The sequence below is a fragment of the Triticum urartu genome, chromosome 6 (assembly GCF_003073215.2).
Source record: "Triticum urartu cultivar G1812 chromosome 6, Tu2.1, whole genome shotgun sequence".
NCBI classification, from domain to species: Eukaryota; Viridiplantae; Streptophyta; class Magnoliopsida; order Poales; family Poaceae; genus Triticum; species Triticum urartu.
This window is the reverse complement of record NC_053027.1, coordinates 320,694,849-320,702,851: the sequence shown is the minus strand read 5'-3', so window position 1 is coordinate 320,702,851 and position 8,003 is coordinate 320,694,849.

Below are 8,003 nucleotides of genomic sequence, written 5' to 3'. Positions count from 1 at the left end.
GAGTGCCTCTTGCTACCTCATTAGCACCGTAAACTCCATGTCGTTCCACTCGCGCAACTCCAGGCACTTTTCTATCAGTTTCTAGTCCACCTTGTTGGCGGACTCACGCTGCTCCTTGAGCGCCTGCCACTTTTGGTTGTGTTGGGCATGCATCTCCTTCACGCCCACCGCCATGGATTCCATGAAGGACTGATCCATCGCAATGGCGGCTGAGTCATCGGCTTCTCCAGCTTCCTAATAAAGCGGAGCCAGGAGGCGCTGAAGCTCTTCCTCGAGCTCCACGCTTGTCGTCAGGGACATGCCAGGGGCTCCTATTCCGGGTGGTGACAACACCATGGCCAGTGCACTTGAGGAGGGTGGCGGAGTCTCGGCGACGGACCCAAGGGAGGGGAGTGGATCCATAGTCTTGAGGGGAATTTTCACCTCAATGACCACTCCCTCTGCCGGTACATCTTTCGAAGAGCGCTCCACCACCGTGAGAGAGCCCTTTGCATCCCCGACAGCAAGGTCATGCCCCTCTGTGGAGGAAATCTCGACGGCCTCACGCGCGGCAGACTTCCTATATCAGCCACCACCTCCGGCAGCTCTGGTTCCTCGCTTGGGGGATGCACATGAAAAGACCAGTGAATAACGAGGAAGCGGAAGTCTTAAGCGAATGGAGAAATCGGGAGAAGCAATCAGAGCAATGAAGAAAAGAAGAAATAATTAAAGTACCTGGGGAAGTTTGCCGGGCAGGAACCTCTGTTTCCCCGGCAACGGCTGCTACCGGGCCATGAATTTTGCCCTCTACCATGGTAGTCCTAGCAGCCTCCTGCGCAACCTTATCTGCGGAAGGTTCTGTGGGGGCCTCTTCGGCTCGAGCAGTAGGAGAAGCGTGTCCCTCTGGGAGGGGCTCGCCCTGCATCGTCTCACCTTCCCCTTCGACTGGGGGAAAGGGGGGACCGCCCCCATCACCTCCGTCGGATGGAACCAAGTCTCCGCTCCCGGGTTGAGGGCTGGACTAGGGGCTAGGCGTGGGGTTCCATGAACAAGTCAAGGCCAAGCCATAATACAAGAACCCAAGATCTCCAAAGAACCAACGTACAAATAAGATGGACTAGGATCAAGCCAGAGAAGCAAGGTACCACAAAGAGAAAGGCCTCCTTTGCCGGGCTGGCGAGTCCAGCAAAGGGCGAGGCCACGCCCAGAAGGAGACAATAGAGGCATCCCGGTAGGGCCTGCCAGTACTCACGGAGACGAGACCATGTCACCAAATACTCCACCACGACCCACGTCGTCGATCAATGCGGTGTCAAGCCGCAAAGTGACTAAGTGCCAGCCATTCGCCACATGGCACCCTCTCTCTACAGGAAAAACCCACAGATTACACCCGTCTTGCGACGTGTCAAATGAACAGGCGTGTAGCTAGAGAGATGGCACGGCAAGCCTTATTGGGCAACCAACGATGTGACGTTGAGCGGTGCATTTAATGCGCCCTATCAGCCCGCAAAGTTAGGTATGATAGCACTGTTTGCTATCTTATTAGTGCATAGTTACAACTTTGCCATTGTGGTAACCCCTTGATCTATAAAAGGAGGCTCGTGGCAACCGTAGTAGGGGTGAGAAGGTTGGATGACTCACACGCTCATACGTGTGTAGCCACTGCCGCCCTGAGGCAACCCCTGCCGGGCAAGTGTACAATGCTCCACCACCACCTTTCCACAGTCAATCCACCAAAGCAGGAGTAGGGTTTTATGCCTCACGGTAGCCCGAACCTGGGTAATATTGCCTGTGTGATCTCCGCCATGCTGCCCCACACTAGTCTGCTCTTTGTGCAACGCGACGTCCCCCTGCCGTGCCAGCAAGGGGCCTTCTGGTCCCATAGGTCATCGTGGTTTCCCGCGACAGCTTATTCAGTGGGTAAGATAGCCTTGGAAGTGGCTTTCGGCAATGAACATGATTACATGGCTGAGACATTGAATTTTGAAGTGGTTAAAATCAAGATCCCCTATCTTTCTCTGTTTGGATGGTCGGCTTATGCCAAGTTTACACTACTGCAGGATGCTGTTAAGGCGACACTACGATCAGAGACCCTTCGACAAAACTATGTGCGATGCCGTAATCGCAAACGATGGTGTAAAAAACTGTCAAGAAGGTGCAAAACGTTTGCGATGGTAGAGCCAGCAAACATGGTTCAGATTTTAGTTGTGTGTGCGATGTAGGGCATACGGTTCAGTTCAATTAACGATTTGCAAGGAGGAGGAACAAAAGAAACGGGTAGCCAGATGTAGGTGTGTGCGATATACATCATACGGTTCTCTCGGATGAACTGTTTGTGATTAGGCAACACAAAAGAAATGGTCAGCCAGATGAAGGTGTGTGCGATATACGGCATGCGGTTCACTCGGATGAACTGTTTGCGTTGAGACATGAGAACAGAAACATTTCAATTTAACAAGATGTGTGTGATACGCGGCAAACAGGTCTGTAATCAGAAATGTGTGCGAAGACCGATAATAGCACATACGATTTCTGCTAATAAGACGTGTGTGTTGTGCGATGGGATTGCATATAGAACAACAACACACACATATATATATAGACACACACACACACTTATAAGGATATGCTTGCATAACCAAAATAAACATCCACTTACATAGGTGGCTACTACAACCGTGGCATTTGCACACACCAAAGTAAACTATTACATGCATAATTACATAGGTAGCTACTACACACATGACATTTCCACACACCAATGAAGTAAACTATATATTACATGCATGATTTTTTTGACTGGGAACTGTGGGTCAAAACCCCCACAGCAGATCAAAACTTCATTGAAAAATAACAGATACAACAAGTTGATTACAAGGAGTAACCAGTTTACAAGAAAGAAGAAAAAAGAAAGCCCTACAAAACTAGCTTAAGGGGGGAGGTAAGAAATCCACTTGAGCAGGTCATCCTTGTAAGCAGCTCTGATTCTGTGCTGCATGAGGCTAATATCCTGCCTGAAAGCAAACCTCCATTTATTGAAACTTGCCCTCTCATTTCTGAACACTTTGGCATTTCTAATGATCCAAATATGCCAGCAAGCAATGAATACCACTTCAGAGAAGAAAGGCCTATCAAAACTTCTCCTTGCCTGAGTAACCAGCTCAATCATGGAGGTGCCAGCAGACCAATCAATTTGCAGATAATTCTAGACCCTTACACTGAAATTGCAATTGAAGAACAAGTGATCCCTGGTTTCCCTAGCCTGCAAAGGGCATAGCCTACAGTGGACACCATCCTCCATGTGCCAGTGTCTTCTCTAAACCATATCCTTGGTGTTCAACCTATCCATAACAAGCATCCAAGCAAAGACCTTGATTTTGAGAGTACAGGAGGATTTCCATATCCAATAGAGCAAAGGATTGAAGGACTCAGTCTGAAAGGAGTGTGAGTAAAACATCTTGGGCTTGTAAAACTTGGAAGAGCCCTGCCAGAACCAACAGTCCTTCGAGCTGGGGTCTCTTCTGTGTGAGTCCATTAAATCCTTTATCAGATTTAACTCATCAAAAGCTTGAGCCGATAAGGGAAGATGAAAAAGTTGGTGCAGATCATGGGTATTAAAAATATCCTTAATTGAGACCTAGGGGTCCTTTGCAAAAGAGAAATGCCTTGGGAATCTTGCCTGCAAACTAGATGTTTCAGAGCCAAGGTCCCAGTTATCAGACCAAAATAGAGCAGTGTCCCCTTCATTGATCTGCACCCAGGAGCAGTCCCTAAAATGCTGCATGACTTTACAAATATCTCTCCACCAGAAGGAGCCACAATCATTTGTTCCCTGGGCATTCTTTCAAAATAATATGAATCCCAAACTAGGGATACCCAAGGAATTTCTCGTTTGTTCAAGAAATTACTGGCATGCTTGAGGAGGAGAGCCACATTCTGAACTCCCAGATTAAGAATACCAAGACCTCCTTTGTTTTTTGGCCTACATATTAGTTCCCAAGCAGCCAGAGATGGGGCTAGCTCATCTCTATGCTTTCTCCACAAGCACTGTCCTTGAATTCTTTCCAACTGTTTCAGAATACCAGCTGGGAGAGCAAGACTACCCATAAAGAAAACTGGTAAAGAGGATAGAGCAGAGTTTAGAAACTGTAGCCTTTCTCCTTGGTTAAGGAAAGAAGAACTGGCAGTCATTCTTCTCTCCATACAATCAACCAGTGGCATGAAGTCTACCATTTTGGGTCTTGTGGTCCCCATAGGTAATCCCAGGTAAGTAAATGGCATTGTACCAATTTTGCAGCCAAAAGCAGTTGCCAAATCCTTCCTTACAGCATTGTCAACATTGATTGGAATAATAAAGGATTTTTGATAGTTGACATCCAGACCAGTGGACTGAGAGAACACCTGTAGCATATCTTTCAGAGCCAGTAGTTGAGCCCTGTCTGCAGGGAGCATGATCAAAGTATCATCTGCATACTGGATCACAGGGTAGTCTGTATCATGGCAGGGTATGGGTAAATGCAGAAGTCCCTTCCTGTACATATCATTAATGACTATTTGTAGCAGGTCAGCAGCTATGACAAATAGTAGGGGAGATACAGGGTCACCCTGTCTAACTCCTTTTTTACAGACAAACTTCCTCCCAGGGACTCAATTGAGCAGAATAGAAGAAGTACCAGTGGTAAGAAGCTCTTTCATCCAAAGAATCCACTTATCATTGAAGCCCTTATATCTAAGAATTTGAAAGATAGCTTCATGCTCAATAGAGTCAAAAGCCTTTTCAAAATCCAATTTGACGATTACTATTGGCCTTTTTGACTGATGGCATTGATGCAAGTATTCAAAAGTCCAACCCAGACAGTCCTGTATTGTTCTGGTCTTAATGAAACCATATTGGTTCTTATGGATGCACGACATAATCATTGCTTGAAATCTATTTGCAGCCATTTTGGACAAAAATTTAAGCCCCATACTAGTGAGAGAGATAGGTCTGAAGTCACCCACTTCCTCGGGAGAAAGTTTTTTGGGCACCAGAGTAATAAAAAGAACTATTGATGTTTTCTAAGACAACCACTCCCTCATGAAAAGCCTGAGATAGCTCATAAAATTCCCCAGAAATAAGGTGCCAGCATTTCTTAAAAAACAAACCATTAAATCCATCAGGACCAGGTGCTTTATCCACAGGCATATGCTTGACCACATTGTCCATTTCCTCCTTTTCAAAAGGCCTAGTGAGCACCTCAAGGCCAGACACTGGAGAGATAAGTGTGGACAAATCAAAACCCATCACAATCCCTCTAGAGGTGCCCATTCTATTCTTAAAACAACTCCAGAGAATTCCAGCCATTTGGGAGTGATCAGAGACTACAGTTCCATCAGGTAGTCTTAAACTAGCTATAGAGTTCCTCCTGTGCCTCTCAGTGGCCATAGCATGGAAGAATTTATTGTTTTCTCCCCCCACCTTAAAGTACCGGATAGAGCATCGCTTCTTCCAGTACAGAAACTGTAAGTGCAGGAGCTTTTCCAGATGGGTTTTGACAATTCTTCTGAAATTGTTCTCTTGAATAAAGACAGGCCTCCACTCCTCTAATTCATCCAGAAGGAAGATGACATGATTGCATTTGCTAATCAATAACCTCAATTTGGAAATATTCATTTGCCATCTCTTAAAACACATTCTCAAACATTTAAATTTGTCTGCAATTTTAGCAGTTATGTGTGTTTTCCGAGAGGGCTGCTTCCAAGAAGATTCAACACAGTTCATGAAACCCTCCAGCTCAATCCAATAGTTTTCAAACCTAAAGATATTTGATTTTGGAATGGGAGTCTTGATGGACACTAAACAAGGCACATGATCGGATGCAGTCCGAGCCAGGGGCAGAACTTCAGTCATGGGGTAATCGCAAATCCAATCTACAGAAGTAAAAAACCAGTCTAGCTGCTCAAGAAGTGGGGTGTCCTGCATATTGGACCATGTGTAGGATCTGCCTTTGATTGGAAGCTCAAGGAGGCCCAGGTGACCAATAATCTCGTTAAAAATGAACATGTCATTTATGTCCCCCCCAGGTAAGTTTCTGTTATCCACAGATCGGAGGAAATTGAAATCGCCAAGTAGCAACCAGTGCTCATCGATAGGTATGACCAGGTTGTATAACCAATTCACAAAGTTGTCCCTAGCTACACCGTGACAAGGGCCATAAACAGCCACAAGAGTCCAAGTTTCATTATTTTGCCTGGAAGTAAACTGAACAACCACAGCAAACTGCTTTACTTCAATTATAATGCCACTAAAAACTGTAGAATTCCAGACAACAATAATTCCACCAGAGGCTCCAATTGAAGGAGAACAGACAAAAGAGTCAAATCTTTTAGGGCAGAAAGATTTGATTGTCCTAGAGTCAAAAGAAGCACATTTTGTTTCTTGCAGACAAGCTATTGAACATCGGCTTTCCTCAATTTTCTGCCTAACAGCTCTCTGTCTAGCTTCAGAGTTCAGACCTCTTACATTCCAACACAGAACATTCCAGTTTCTACAAGTATTACTCATTATAGCAAAAGATAAAGACCAGAAACCACATGGCACACAATACCACATGTCTAACAGAGCATAGTCTAGTCTGTCCCAACATTACCAAGGACCAAGGTTCCAGAAGCAGAAAATTGCCAAAAAAATAAAGATAAAGCAAAGTTAAGGGCTTGCGAAACCCAATATGCCAGGGACACTCTAATCATTATATCAAGGCGAAGATACAGCAGGTGGGTCCACAATAAGTGCATCCACAGATAGCAGAGCAGCATCAATCTGAAGCTCGCGTCCAACTTCTTGGAGTTTACTGACAGGGGTTGCAGGAGGAATTTCATCAGAAGCAGGCTCTTCATACATGTGGGCCGTGAAAGGCTTGGCCTTGGGCTTCTTTCTCTTGGGCTGTAGTGCGAGCTCTTGGAATGTGGGCTTGAAACCATCACGCTGGGCCGAGCTTCTGGTGCAGCGTCGAACTGTGGTGTCGACAATTGGAGTTGGCGCCAGAGTCTTTCGGGGCCTGCGAGCTTTAACCGCAGCAGAAACGGGAACCTGAATAGGTTGCACATCAACAGGATCAGAAAAAAGCGCCCTGGCAACTGGCCTAGCTGGCTCCTCTTCCCTCCATGTAAGTCGTGGCAGGCCCGAATCGCTAAAAGCCAAATCCCAGCTCCTCTTAGACAGAACAACCGGCAACAAAGGCTGCAGCAGCATTGGCCTGGGCACAGAGAAAGCTACAGGAGCTGGCAGAAGGTTCTCAAAAGACCTCCTCCAAATCATCTCCGGGGGTAAAGGAGGCCCAAAAGGAATCGCAGGTAGAGCAATCTCCTCCGTGACAGCAGGAGGCCGATACACCACAATAGCCCAATTGTTTGCTGCATCTTCATTGACTACAGGCAACATAGTTGCTTCAGATAGATCATCCTCCACCATAATGACGGGTGGATCATGGTTAGTAGCAGAGCTTGGTTGGGCAGAGAGATCCAGCACCATTGATTCTTGATCTTGAACAGGTTCAGGCTCAGCAGTGTCTTGGCCATTTCCCCAATTGTCCTTAGCCACTTCAATGATCACAGGCTTTGGCGGCGGCGGAGGGACTGCATTCCACCCCAAGGCGGGGTAGGCAGGTAGGTTAAACGGGGGTAACTCAGGGAAAGGAACACCCGAAACTGGATGCGGATTTCCATTGATGGGCATCCAATCTTCATCCTGGGACATTTGCTCAGCAAAGTTCGCCCCCAAAATGTATAGAGGCGCAGTCCAAGAAACCCGCGCCCCACCAAAGGCCGCAAAATCCATGAAGACCACATCACGTGGCACAAGAATATCCTCTGGGAATGAAGCAAAAACCAAAGAGCAAACCAAATAGGGGTCCTCACTGATCCAATGGTGAAATTTGCCAAAAGTATTCACAGCTGCCCTAATGCATTCAGTGTTGTGAAGGTCCAGCGGAATACCAAGAAACATAAGAAGTCCCTGACGAAAACCCTGAACGCCCCTAAAGTTT